General features: G+C 49.4%; 1 protein-coding gene across 1 annotated transcript in view; it reads left to right on the plus strand.

Annotated features, from left to right (window-relative positions):
- ASIC2 (acid sensing ion channel subunit 2) overlaps positions 1-14,089 on the plus strand; it is an 825,099-nt gene that overhangs the window by 251,300 nt on the left and 559,710 nt on the right. The window lies entirely within an intron of this gene.

A 14,089-nucleotide genomic window follows, 5' to 3' on the forward strand; every position in this document is an offset into this window, starting at 1 on the left:
AGTGACCTCTAAGGAGCTTTCTCCTATAGATGAAGAACCGCCGTGAACTTCATCAGGGCTGTCACTGCTCTTCCGTAAACAATTGAAACAGTTGCCAGTAATCCTGAGGAGGAAATGAGTTTGCTGACGGATACGGTTCCGTCCTGACTTGGGGATAAACAAGAGGAATCTTAATCTCTTTCTACATTTGGTTAAATATCACAAAGCCTTGTGCAAATTAGACTTGGGACCCAAGCCTGGCTGCTCTGCTCTGGGTTTGATTTCCTGTAGCACCTGCTGCCTGCCCTTCTCACTGCACAGGTTAATCCTGGGAACAGCCATGTGCTCAGCCTTAAACACAGCCTTTTGGGCCTCTCTGGACCCCGAGGCCCAGGAGGCCTGAGGTTGAAATGAGCTGAGGCTTAGCTCTGTAACGAAAGGACTGAGAGGATGGAGCAGACCCACAAAGGTCAGCTCTCCGGATCGGGCAGTGCTTGGATGAGAAGGCTCCGCTCAGGGCTCGGAGGAGATAGATTCTGCCTCGGTGGGATGAAGAATTCCTTTTCTCTGTAGGCAGTAAGTGGAGCCAGCTAGATATCCGAGAGGTGTCAGAGATACGCAGAAGGTGGGAGAACATAAACACATTCAGGAGAGGAAAAGCCACATGCACAGAGGATGGAGAACTTCGAAAGGAATGATATTAACATGGCATTTGACTAAAAGATGCGGGACCATCCATATCTTACCAAGACCCAACCAGTCATGCCTCCCCACAGGGTCCTCAAGGCAAATGTATACACAGAGGAAGAGAGTGGAATCAGCAAAAGTGCATGCTTTCTTCATCTGCAACTTCGGCTCTAAACCCCAATGCGGAGCTCTAGGCAGAGCTGTTCGTACCGAACGTAAAGGTAGCCTGGGCCTAGACTCAGAGCCCTTCGAGTGGTCGATGTTAGCACTGGCCAACAGAAGTATAATACAAACCATGTGTGTAATGTTTTGTTTTCTAACAGCCACATTTAATTGGCAGAGACACAAGTGAAATCACTTCTAACCATATATTTTATTTAACCTCAAATATCTAAAATATCTCAACATGTAATCAACTTCAACCCGTACTCAATATAAAAGTTATTAACGAGATAGTTTACATTTTCTTTTGTATAAAGTCTTCAAAGTACAGTGTGTGTTTGTACTGAGAGCTCCTCTTGGTTATTTATCAATGGAAGTCCTCGGTCTACATTTAGATTTCATAGACGTGACAGTTGAGAATCTAAGCTTACAGACCAATTTGTTCCAAACATACTTAAGTCTTCCAATAACGGAATCTAGTATGTTTTTTTATTTAAATGTAAATTAATTAAAATTAAATAAAGTATAAAACTCAGATACTTGGTCACAGCAACTCATATTTTATTTTCTCAATAGCCAATGATCATTACCATATTTTATTTTCTCAACGTGGCTAGTGGCTACTATATTGGGCAGCTCAAGTCTATATTGTTGCCTAATATCTGACTGTAGCCCTCTCTGCCCAGAGGAGGCGGTGACTCAGATTTACAGCCCCTGGAGATTAGCCAGCAAAGGGAGTTCAGAGGCTGAGGCTCTGAGCCTCAGGTAAGAGACAGATCTCCAAATCCCAATCCTAAGAAATTGAGTAGTTTCTCTTTTGAGATCAGACTTTCAGCTTCTGCAGAACTAGATAAAGGAGAATCCTAACGATGCCTATACATTGAGTTTCTACTCTGTGGCATTATATTTGAAGCTTTTTATTACTCAGAGAGGGAGAGTGACTTGTCCAAGGTGACACAGCAGGTAAAGGTCAGGTCCAAGATTCAAAACTGAGTTTGTTGGATTCTAACACTGATGCGGCCCTGCCTCCCCTGGCATGGCCAACGCCGCAGCCCCAGCCTTAGAACTGACAAACTGTGGTGATGCCTGAACCTGCACTTAATCTGCCTGTCATGGTTATGGCCAAATGAGAGGAAGATGTAATTTCAGAGGCTGCCCTTGGTTTACCAGTCTTTGACCACATCCAGAATTAATGGCGTTCTCAGCAAAGAGCATGAATGCAATTATTGTCTTGGAATGAATGTATCTCCGCTTTATTGTCACAGCTTCCCAGCTCTTCCTAAAAGCCTTCGGAGGCTGACTTCATGCTGGACCCAGCATCTGCCCAGCCTCTAATGGATCTGAGCCTTGTTCATTAGGCAGCTTGCCAATTAGCAGTTGAAAGGCGGGGGGCGAGGAGGGGGGAGGAAGAAGGCGACAAAAGCCTACCTTTGAGCTAAAAGGTTAACTTGTAGTGCTTTTAAAATACCCAACCACTGACTAAATTGTACTAACATCAATGCAAATGTGAGCGAATGGCTTTGCCCAGCTCTATGCCTCCCTCTTTCCCGGAACTGGAGGCATCTCTCCCCCTTCCTTCTGCAAAGTGCTCTCAGGAAAGGGTAACACTTAGACCACAGGCTCCAAAGAGCACTTTACCTGGTCTTTTCTTAAATAGATGTGGCTCCTGACCTCACAGGCTCCCACCCAGCACAGCTGAGCCTGGTCAAGTGGACCCTGAGTGATAAGGCGACCGGAGACTGCCTGCCACCTAGGCCTGGATCCAAGCATGTGAGGAAAACAGGATCTTGGACGGCATGCCAGGTTTTAGGTGCTGTGAATAATTCTAAACCCAGTAGAACAAACACCAACCAAGGGCTAGCCCAGGAGGAAGCTGGGGCGGCAGAAGGAATTAGGGGAAGCGGAGCAGAAACTAACATGAAGATATGCTTGTAATGAGGTAGTCATTAGGATATTGTCTTTGGAGCGGGGCATCTCAATCTTGGCACTGTTGACATTTTAGTCTGAATAACTTCTTGTGGGGGTGGGGGGGCTGTCCTGTGCATTGTAGGATGTTTAGCAGCATCTTCAGCTTCTGTCCACTAGATGTCAGTAATAAGCCCTCCACACCCCCCTAAATTGTGACAACAAAAAACGTTTCCAGAAATTGCAAATGTCCCCTGGTTAGGAACCACTGATCTAGAGCTACACCAGTCTTCAGATCCAAGCCTGTGACTAACTATGGGTGACCTGGACTGGCCCTTCACCCCTCTAAACCACAGTTCTCACTTCTATCAAATGAGAAGAATACTTATGTCAGGTGCTTCGAGATAATAGATGCAAAGGGTTTATGCCCCACCAGCGTGGCTCAATGGTTGAGCATCAACCCAGGAACCAAGAAGTCAATGGTTGGATTCCCGGTCAGGGCACATGTCCAGGTTGCAGGTTCGATCCCCAGTAGGGGATGTGCAGGAGGCAGCCAATTGATGATGTTTCTCTCTCACCCATCTCTCTATCCTTCTCCCTTCCTCTCTCTCTAAAAATCAATAAAAAATAAATTTAAAAAATAGATGCAAAGGGTTCATTAAAAACAAAGGCTAGTTAGTTTAGGTGAAGAGTTTAGGATATACTTTTCAATCACCAAAATAAGTCTGTTTTGCAGTAGAGTGTTATTATTCCCATTGGGGAAGATCGTATTTTCCCAAGGTGGCTGCAGCAGTCCTTCCATCCCACATGCTGTTCCCAGCCAGCCCTTGCTGCTCTCCCATCAGGAGGAGGATTCTGTGTCCGGGGACCCTTGTGACTGCCTTAATGAAAAGAACGAAGTGGAAGGGATGCTGTGTGCTCCCTCAGCTTCCCCTGGCTCTCCCTTGGACACCAGCTTGGGAGCCCTGAGCCATCCCATAAGAAACCTGGTTCTCCAGAAGTCACATGCTAGGCAGACCATGTGAAGGGACCATATAGAGACAGAGAGAGATATGCCCGAGGAGCCCCAGCACCCAGCCCTGGCTGCTTGAGTCTCCCCAGCCCAGGTGCCAGACCTGTGGGTGAATGAAGCTGCTGCTGACACTAGCCCCAGCCTGCAGGCTGCCCCCAGTGGACGCTGAGTAGAGCAGAGATGAACTTTCCCCACTGAACCCGGCCCTGATTGTGGATTCTTGAGCAAAGTAAATGTTATTTTAAGCATTTAGTTGGCTTTGGTTTATTGCACAAAAATAAATAACTATAGCAACCATTTGACAGGTGAGAAAGCCCTCAGGACATTATATCGCCAGTGAGTGTATCCAGGCTAGACCTCGAACCAGGGAGCGCCTGCCTCTGAAATGGTACTGTTTTCCTCTCACAATGACTTGCTCCCACGGTGGCAAGGGGGTGTCCTGAGAGGTGGGAATCTGGGACTCAGCAGAGGACAGCACCCAGAAGGCCTGTGAACAGGTCAGCTACATTGAACTCAGCCCATCTGTACTCAGAGGAGTGTGGCCAGTGTGTCTCGGGCAGTTAAGGAATCCCCCAAACAGAACAGAACAGAAGATTCCTTTCAAAACAGAAGCACAGGCCAGGGCAGGCCAGCATCAAAAGGGTGTTTCAGAGCACAAGGCTGTTCAAATCCCAAGTGCCTCGGGGACGGGTGCATCTTGGACTAGTGGTTCTCAGCCCCCAACACACGCACACACCCACGCACACGCACACACCCACGCACACACGTATGCATGTGTCTCCTGGAGAACTGCTAAGAATCTCAGTGATCAGAGTCATAGGCCATCAGACCTTCGGGGTGGAACTCAGGCATCAGTGTTGTTAGGGCTGCCTCAGGTGACTCTAGGGTGCAGCCAGGCTGCTTTGGGGCTGGGATGGGAAGAGGCTGTAGGTCAGGCCGGTTCAGAGCCGTTGTCCATGCTGTGAGCCAGTGACAGTGCTAGGAGCGCAGGCAGGCCGCAGAGCCAGGAAAGACAAGGTTTGAGCATTAGCTACAATTGCCGGTTTGCTTTATGGCTCTGCAAGGTGAATTAAAACTCAAACTTCATTTGGCTTCCAGGGAAGATGAGGATTCAGCAGTACAGGCTCTGTTTATAAGCTCACTGGCACAGCTCTGTCTGATGCACAGACGTGACTGTCGGCAGATGGGAGTCTTGCTTCTGCTGCAGGGAGGAGGGTGGGAGGGGAGCTCTCTCTGCAGCCGGTGGGTGGGTGCCAGGACTGTCCCCCCCCCCCATGATACTGAGAGGGGACGGTCAGCTGAGGACCACCCTTGACTGTCCTCACCTGATGCCTGAAGTAGATCAGCAACAGCCGACAACAGGGAGGAGTGGAAAGGGCAGTTGCAGAGTGAGGCCGGCCTGGACTTGAATTCTGGCCCCTCTGTGGACATGGGCATGAGGAATTATTCGATCCCTCCAAGCTTCAGTTGCCTCTTTGGGCAATTCAGAATAGTCATAATATTCTCAGTATGAAATGAGCAAACATACAGGGGTGAGCAAAAGTAGGTTTACAGTTGTAATACAAGAAATACTATTAATAAATAATAATATAAGAATAAACTTCACATACTCACAACCGTAAACCTACTTTGCCCACCCCTCTGTGATCTACCAGCATGTGAAGGACACTGATAATGTGTGCTGCATTCATTTGCTCATTCTTGCTTTCATTCATGCCTTCATACTTTTCTCATTCATCTCCTTTTCCCCTTCACTCCTCTTTACCTCCTCTTTTTTTTGGAATGTGAAGAGTGAGAAGCAGGTGCCCTGGAAAGAAACCCATAGCAATGCGTTAGATTAGAAGCTTCTCCATCTGTCCAAACTCCCTCACCCCCTTTCCCTGGTGAGCTCCTACTCAGGAGACAACATCTATGTCACCTGCTCTCAAAGCCCTCTGTCATCTCCTACAACTGAGTGGGAGCCCCTCCCCTCTGTCCCCATACCTCTGTGCTTCCCTCTGTAATAATCCATCACACTGGACTATGAGGGCCCATCCACATGTCTATTCTCTCCATAGACTGTGAGCACTCAATACAATTTCTGTTGACTAAATTATGCAATAGACTGGTGTCACTTCCCATCTCTGGGCCTCAGTTTCCCTGTCTGTGAAATGAAGGGGTTGGAATAGCTGTGTTCTAGGAACAGCCCAGCTGTAGTGGTCCATCTCCCTGTGGAGCTAGAGAGCAACAAGAGGAAAGAGAGAAAACCCACACAAACCAGTAAACTTAGGAAGCGGTAATGAGCTGGCACGAAGTCATCCCTAAGGGATGCAAGTGAACTTGACCTTGGTGTGATCAAGTGAGCAGGGCAGTGCCAATCGGCCTGAGGAGGAAGCTTGCCAGGCAGCCGTGGTCAAGTTGTTCAAGGGGGGACAGGTGGGTCAGAGGAATTCAGGTTCTCCAAAGAGGGACAGGTAAAATCCAGACCTTTTCAGGAGCCAGAGCCAAGGAGAAGCCGGACCTATGGCTGGGTGGGCTGGAAAAGGGTTGGGGTAAAGAGTCAAGATCCAGGACCTTCATGAGCCATGCTGGAGGCTGATATCCAGGAAACAGTGTGCTGTCCGCAGCAGTGGGAACAGGCCTCAGATTGGACCAGCCAGGAGTGTGCACGCTACCCGAGTCTGAAGCTCCCCAGGTGGCCTCTGTCTTGCCAGGTTCCTGGGGAAATTTAAGAACTGGGCAAGGAGGGAGCCTGTGAGGATGGGGGTGGGGCTCTGCAGACCCCACTATGGGGAGCTGGGGTATTGAGAGGAACGGAGGCCTGAGATGGCCAATATCTCTGGGGAACATATTCAACTCACAGCCCAGCAAAACTGTCCCCCGAGAAACACGCTTTCCCAGAGCACAACTCTGCTGTCACACCCAGCGCTGGCCCATGCATGGCCCTCACCCCAACTCTTACCCTGACACACACTGACAAGGCCCTCCTCAGAGACTCACAGACACACATGCCATTCTTATGCATTTGGTTGACATTCATGAAACATCTCTGTGCTACATACCATTGTTTGTAGATGAAGAAACTACAGACCCTTCCCGCTAGGAGGTCAGAGTACACATTCACATCAGTACTCGAAGACATAGCCCAGGGCAGTGCCATTAGGCCTGTGGGGGAAGCTCACCAGGCAGCAGTGGTCAAGGTTGTTCAAGGGGGGACAGGTGGGTCAGAGGAATTCAGGTCTAATGCACATATGCCCACCTGTTTATGGATCCCCGTACATCCGCACAGGGGCACACACACAGCAGATCGTGAGTGGTTATGCATGCACACACCTGCACACGGGGGGCCACCCACAAACAGAATCCCAATGGACGAGCAAATGGAGCCTGTGGGCTCCCATCCACCTTGGCTTAGTCAGCAGGTTGTAGAATTTGTTCATCCTCTTCCCATTTACATGTCCAATGTAGAAGCATTGCTCTGCCCTTATTCCCGCCAGAGAAGCCTTCCAGGTCTTTTATAGGGACATTACTTTATGGCAACATTGTTAGCTGACATTTATGGGGATTTAATCAATAAATTAGATGCTGCTTGTAATGATGCATGGCTGGCTTATAGTTGCTTAAGAGCCCTAAGAACTCAAGCCCCAGATGGGAAGTTTTAGACCTCGCTTCCTCCCGCCGCCCCACACATGCACACACACACACACACACACACACATACACATGCTCATGCAATTACATAAAATGACACATTGGGGAGTAGTCTGCTTATGTTTTGTTTCTTTGCCTCCCACAAAGGAAGCTGAATGTGATGAGGTTGTAGGGATCATAGTTTGGGGAGCTCACAAAGTGGTATCTCCTGGGAAGAAAGGCTGGAGGAGTGACAGGGGTGAAACCCCACTGCTCCCCTACCCCGGGCAGAGGAGGGAAGAGTCTGGACTCAGAGACTGAACACTTTAATCTCTCCACTCAAGTTCCCACTCTTTGCAGCCACAGTCTCCCTTGAGCGCATCCTGTGAATCCACCCACATCCGAGTCAAAGGCGAGGCTGGAAGTAGGAGTGGGAGGGAGCCCGAGTGGATGCTCTGCGGAGCCCACCACCCTCCCGCCACCGAGCCCTGCCACACACGCAGCCTTAGGAGCCAACAGGGGCACAGAAGATGCGGTCACAGAGGAAAGCGGCTGTTCCAGGCAATGGCTGTCTTGGAAACACAAAATGTGAAGCGTGCAAGTGTCACGTGTCAGATCATCTTTCACTGGCATCTCCTTATTACTAGATAAGAGGACACGCCCCTTTAAAAAAACCCGGCTGAGTGTTGGCGCTCTGGGGCTGGGAATTTGTTTCTTTCAGAGAGTGGGCTTGAGGACCGTTTTGGGGCAATGGATGTCACGCCATCCTTGCTAAGACAGAGTTTGCAGCTGAGTGGCTCAGGCCAACTTGCCCTTTGAGGAAACAGAAGTTCCTTCCGCCCCTGTGAACGTCAGTAACATCCAGGCTGGGCTCTCTGCTCTCTGCCATAGGACTCTGCACACTCCTCTCCGGCGTCTCTACCGATCCAGTCTCACAGGCCTTTCAAGGACCACCCAGCAGTCATTGTCCTATGAGGGCTTCCCATGATGGGAGCCTCACAGTGATGCTCTCTGTCCTACATCAGGCTTCCAGGCTTCCAGAGATTGCCCATCAAGGATGCCATTGGCCTTGGCAGTAGACTAGGACATCAGCAGCCTGGTCAGGAGAATGGACAGGGCACACAAGAAACCCCTCCCAACTTCTGAGTCATGTAGGTTTGAGTCCAGAAGGCGAGAAGGCCCTGGGAAGTCCCATCAGTCCGGCCCAAAAGGCCCGAGCCTGGTCAGAGGTGTAGTCTGAAGGGGGAGCATGTTGGTTCCAGGAGGGCCCGGGGAGAAAACCCCAAGGTCCTAAGGAAAGGGAGTCTGTCCTATGCCTGATGTGGGTAAATCTAATCTCGTTAAACCATCCACGTTACAGTCTCACACAGTCTCATAGGGGCTTTCTCTCTCAGTCATGTCCACATCCCTCTTGGGGACACACAGAATTTCTGATGCCCTTCTGAGCCTGCCTAGGGCGCAGGAATATTGAGGGGTTTGATTCAGGGTCTTTCTGCCCAGGCTGTATTATTTGTCTCTCTGCCATCCCAGGCTGGATCAATGTGAGGAAACCAGAGCATCCTGCTCACTTTCCCAGGCAACCCTCCCCTCCCTGGAAGCAATCACAGGTTCCCTCAGGCCTCCCGAGTGCTCCCACATCCTGATCTCTTGCTCTCCTCTCCAGTCTCTCTTCCTCCAGATGATGGACAGGCAGGGGGGAGTGGCCCTGGGAGAGTTTCTTTGTTGTCTAGGACTAGATGTGTGCTCTTGACACCCTAGGGTGTTTTTTTTTATTCCCTTCATAGTTATTGTCACATTGATTTCAAGAGTCTGTGATGAAATTCAAAAGCTGGCCATTGACTCCATGACAGGGCGTTGCTGCCAGAGTAGCCCTGCCTCAGAGGTGGCTGGTGAAGGATGCTCTGGTCCCTGCGGTCTCTCGGGGGGCGGGGGGGGGGGAAGGGTGCAGCAAGGCAGGCATGACACTGAACACTTGGAGCAGAAATACGTCTGTGAACGCTTCACAGTATCAGCCTGTCTCACGGAGAAGAAACGAAACCTTACAATAAAGAGCTTTCTGTGGAATGATGGAAATGTGTCCAGCGTGGTGCAGGGACAGAGACAAAGGGACACCTGACCCATAGGGGGCTGGGGAAGAGATAATGGAAGCTTCATTGAGGGGGCAAGGGACTCACAGCTGAGCCTTGAAGGATGAGTAGGAGTTAGTCAAGCTGACCGGGGACAGCATGTATAGCGGCATGGAGGTGGCAGTACAGGAATAAACATTGGAGCTGGAAGTCAGGTCAGAGGCTACATATCAGAGTTCCAGCCGCACCACTTCCCCTACGGGCAACCTCAGGTGAGTTGCTTCACCTCTCCCAGCTTCAGCTCCTTCATTAGGAAAATGACAGTCCCCCTGGGAGGGCGAGTTGAGCAGACCCGGCCTCAGGTTCTGAAGCAGATGTGAGAGCAGACCCTCCCTGTTGTGTGGTAAATCCTGAGACCGGTTTGGGTTCAGCAGAAATGCGTGCTGTGATCTATTAGTGATGTCTGCCAATGTGCAGAGGAACAAGAAACAAACACAGGCCCAATCTTCAGCGTTCACAGGCTAGTGACTATTAGGGACTCAGTATTAGCTATTGGGCATGAAGTGAGACAGTGCCTATAAAATTATTTCTCACGCTGCTTGGCACAGGGGGCACTATGATGAATGAATCCTCTCCTCTCTAGGAGATGTTTGGTCCAATGATCACTGAGCAAAGGGTGAACTCCTGCCTGACATTCGTGGGAACCCACGCAGTCTGCCTGGATCCAGGCCCCCTGCCTCCCCTTCTCCGTCCCCATGGGGCTCCGCACTGAACTGAGGTGGAGGACCCAGGTGACATAGGAAAGAGAGGGGCTGAGGCAGGCGGCCAAGGAGTCGGGCAATGGACTTTAATGGTGGGTAATTGCTTTTCCAATTGGCCTTCAAGTCGGAATAATCTCATTACATGAGCTACTGAACCTTGTGACTGGCCTGAGAAAATGGTGTTCCATGAATCTATTCATTTTCGTAGAGGCCTGTGCGATTTACACACCTTCCTCAAAGGAAGCTTTTCTGTGGAGGGACTGCCACTTCCTGGGCTGTCCTGAGCCTGGGACAGGAGAGCCAGGGGCACGGGAGTCATCAGTTTTTGCCATATGTTAATTCTTCAGTGCCTGCCCTTAGACTCTTTTTATGTGAAAACATCTATTTTTCTCCTGCCCTGAAAGGAAAGGTCCCAGGACGTGGCCTCTAACTCGTGCCCTTTGAAGCCACTTGGGTTCTCTCTGGCGGGGTTCCCCAGTCTGACCCGTGGCTGGCGGCACCTGTTCGAATGGCCTCATAGAGCTGTGGTGAGAATCGAAGGAGCTCCGAAGTCACCTCGAGGAGGAGGTGGGGAGCAGCTCTAAAGCAGTGCTGTGTTCATACCAGGGCTCCCCACATTGGGCTGCATATTGGACTCAGCTGGGATCTTTAAAAGCTATTAAAGTCTGGCCCCCCCCCCCAGACATTCTGATATAATCGGGTATGGGGTACGACTCAAGCATCGAGATTTTTAAAAGCTCCCTGAGTGAGTCTGATGTGCAGCGAAGTGTGGGAACCACTAGGACAGACTAGGACTTTCTTTTGCCCTCCCCACAACAGCTACCTTCAAATTCCCCTAAAATGTCAAAAGATGCCCCCTGCCAGAAACATCTTAAGACTCTGTTTGGCACTCTGCCAAGAACATTCTCCACACTCCCCCATAAACTGCCTCCTAATGAACCATGAATGAGCTTTAAAAAATATCTCACAAGCCAGACTGTACGAGCGATGTTTTTCCCAAATGCACGGATTTAGTTCACCCATGAGAATTAAGAAGTAGAAGGCCAATGTCTGTGCTCAGGAAGCTAAATCTACAGTCCTTTCCTCGTTAGCCTCTACCTCCTTCCCCCCTTCCCCGGGAGGGGGCTCAGTTTCCAAGTGGATGTGAAATCAGTCCTTACTTTGTGGAGAAGAATTCCGAGAGCTAGTTTGAGTTCAGCAGGAACGTGTGCTGCGATCTATTAGTGATGCCTGCATGTGTGCAGAAATGGGAGGGACAACATCATATCAGTTATTTAGCATTCATACACAAATGAAGTCTGTAGCCAGCTTTCTGCTGTGGGGTGGCAGCTGCCATTTCTTCCTCAATATGAACATGTCAGACCTAAGCTTTTAGGGGGTCCCTGCTATATTACATAGGCTTCTGGAGGATTGGGGTTAACCATACACTCATGTCCACTCATGAGATCTGTGTGCACAATGGATGTATAAACCTACTAATACACAAGAGAGAAAAGAGAGAAACCTTGTGTTCATCCTTTTTTTTATATCTAAGCCCTCTCACCCTTTCTTCCCTTAGTCCCAAAGGCTGCTGATGGCGAAGGCTGGGTCAATCACTCTACCTTAGGGCAAGCTTTAGTTAATACTCTCAGAGGTGTGTACGTGAGACACCTGGGGAAGGGCACTATTCCTCACCTGTGAGCCACACTACTGGTTACTTCCTTAGTCCAAGCATCTACTGTAGTAGTCACCACCCTCTGGGTGCCCTTTGCCTCCCAGTTCATTCACACACTAAACACACACACTCCCCTGTGGTCCAGGCATAGAGCAGAGTTAGAGCACCAGTTTTAGAGCTCAGGGACCCCAGAGGCCTGCAGGTCGGTATTCAGGACTGGGCTGAGAGGCAGATCAATCCATCAGCAAGGCCAGTGCAGGGAGGAGAATACAGCAAGAATGCACTAGGTCTAGCCGGTGTTGCTCAGTGGTTGAGCATAGACCCATGAACCAAGAGGTCACTGGTTCGATTCCCAGTTAGGGCACATGCCTGGGTTTCGGACTGCATTCCCAGTAGGGGGCGTGCAGGAGGCAGCCAATAGATGATTCTTTCTCATCATTGATGTTTCTCTTCCTCTCCTTTCCTCTCTGAAATCAATAAAAATATACTTTTTAAAAAGAGTCATCTCCTTGGAGGGTTAAAAATGGCAGCAGAGAAAGTGGATGCTGCATGGACATGCTCCCAGGAACAAACTGGAATAACAACTAAAATACAGAAAAACTTCCTGATTAATCAACGGAAAACTTGCAGGAAAGAACCCTGATCCCCAAGAACCGAAAGTGGAGACCATATAGAGACTGATTTATTTTGTATATTGTAAAAAATAAAGAAACAAAACAAAACAAAAGAGTCATCTCCTTTAGAAAAAATTTTCTTGGCCTACCCTTTTCATTCATTTGCTCATTCATTTATTCATCCATTCATTATCCTTTTATTTAAAACCTATCATGTACCACACATGACACTAGACACAAGCAGGGAGCAAAGTAGATGTGGACCCAAACCTCAGGGAACAAAGGGTGTCATGAGAAGGCCCATATTAAACCAGGATCCAGGCACGTAATGATATAATGACCACTTATACTGATAGATTTAAAGAGACAATACTGGGTACTGAGAGTGTATAACAGGGGTACTTAATTGGATTGTATCAAGGAGGACTTCTCTGAGGAAGTGACAGTTAAGTTTTGATCTGAAGGATGCAGAATGCTGACGACGATGGCATTGATTAGCATTATTGGGTACGTCCTCTCTTCCAGGTGCTTTCCAAGCACGTTGTGTGTATGCACTCATGTAACCTTCACAACAACCCTATGAGGTGGGTGCTCTTATGCCCATTTTACAGAGGAGGAAACTGAGGCGCTGAAAGGTGAACTAACTTACCCCAAATCACTTAGCTTAATAAGTAGGGGAGTTGGTATGTGGATACAGCCATCAGATTTCAGACCCCTTGCACTTAGAAGAAGAAAGAACATGTGTGAAGGACCTGGAAAAATGATAATAAGCAAAGAGGAGAGGGTATGGATGGGAGTGTACATGCTGAGCCCGTGGGCCCTGGAAGGATTTTAAGGTTTTGTTCTAAGTGTAATAGCCATCCATCTATCATAAGGGCTTGACTGAGACGGTGACATGGTTAGATTTGCAGGTTAAAAATTATATGGTTGCCTCAGTGAACAGGTGTGTGTGAGGAGGGGAGGCAGGGGTGTAAGATTAGAAGTGGGGACCTGAGTTAGAAGTCATTTTTGGTTGTTCGGGGGGAAAAAGGGGAGACAATGAGTGAGGGAGGAGAGGAAAGAGGGAAGGAGGCAGAGAGGAAGGGAGAAATAGAGACTGAACCACCTCCTCTGGCTTATCGCGCCCCTTCTCTAGGTGTCTTGTATTGTAATGGATGGATGAAGTCCTCGTCTGTCCTGCTGGGTGGGCAGCTGTAGGAGAGGGTAGTTTTGTGCTGTTCTCCCACCTCTGTGTCAGCAGCGCCTAGCATGGGGCCTGCCACAAAACAGGTACCCAGCCACTGTTTGTTGACTGCCCGAGTGAATTATGAACGAAAGACTTGATGATGGTGAGCCCCTGCCTGTAGCTATCCAGAATCTACCTCAAGCGCTGCCACAGGATCCAGACCTAGAACCTTCCTCCAAACCAGTGTCTGCTTTCACCCAAACAACCGCTGATTTAATGACATCGGTACAAAGGACCCCTCTGGCTGGGCGCCTGGCATCCCGTGGGGAAAGCAAGGGGTTGGTGGCGTGTTCCCACGTTTCCCTGGAGTGGAGGGGAGGCGCTGTCTGTGGCTGCCTTGGCAGGCTGTGGTTTCCGACTGCCTCGGAGCCACTGGTGAAGCAGATGTGTAGGCGAGGCGGCCAGCTTTTCCTTT

Source organism: Myotis yumanensis, unplaced genomic scaffold, assembly GCF_028538775.1.
Source record: "Myotis yumanensis isolate MYYU_CA2020_CCGP unplaced genomic scaffold, mMyoYum1.0.hap1 SCAF_16, whole genome shotgun sequence".
Classification (NCBI taxonomy): Eukaryota; Metazoa; Chordata; class Mammalia; order Chiroptera; family Vespertilionidae; genus Myotis; species Myotis yumanensis.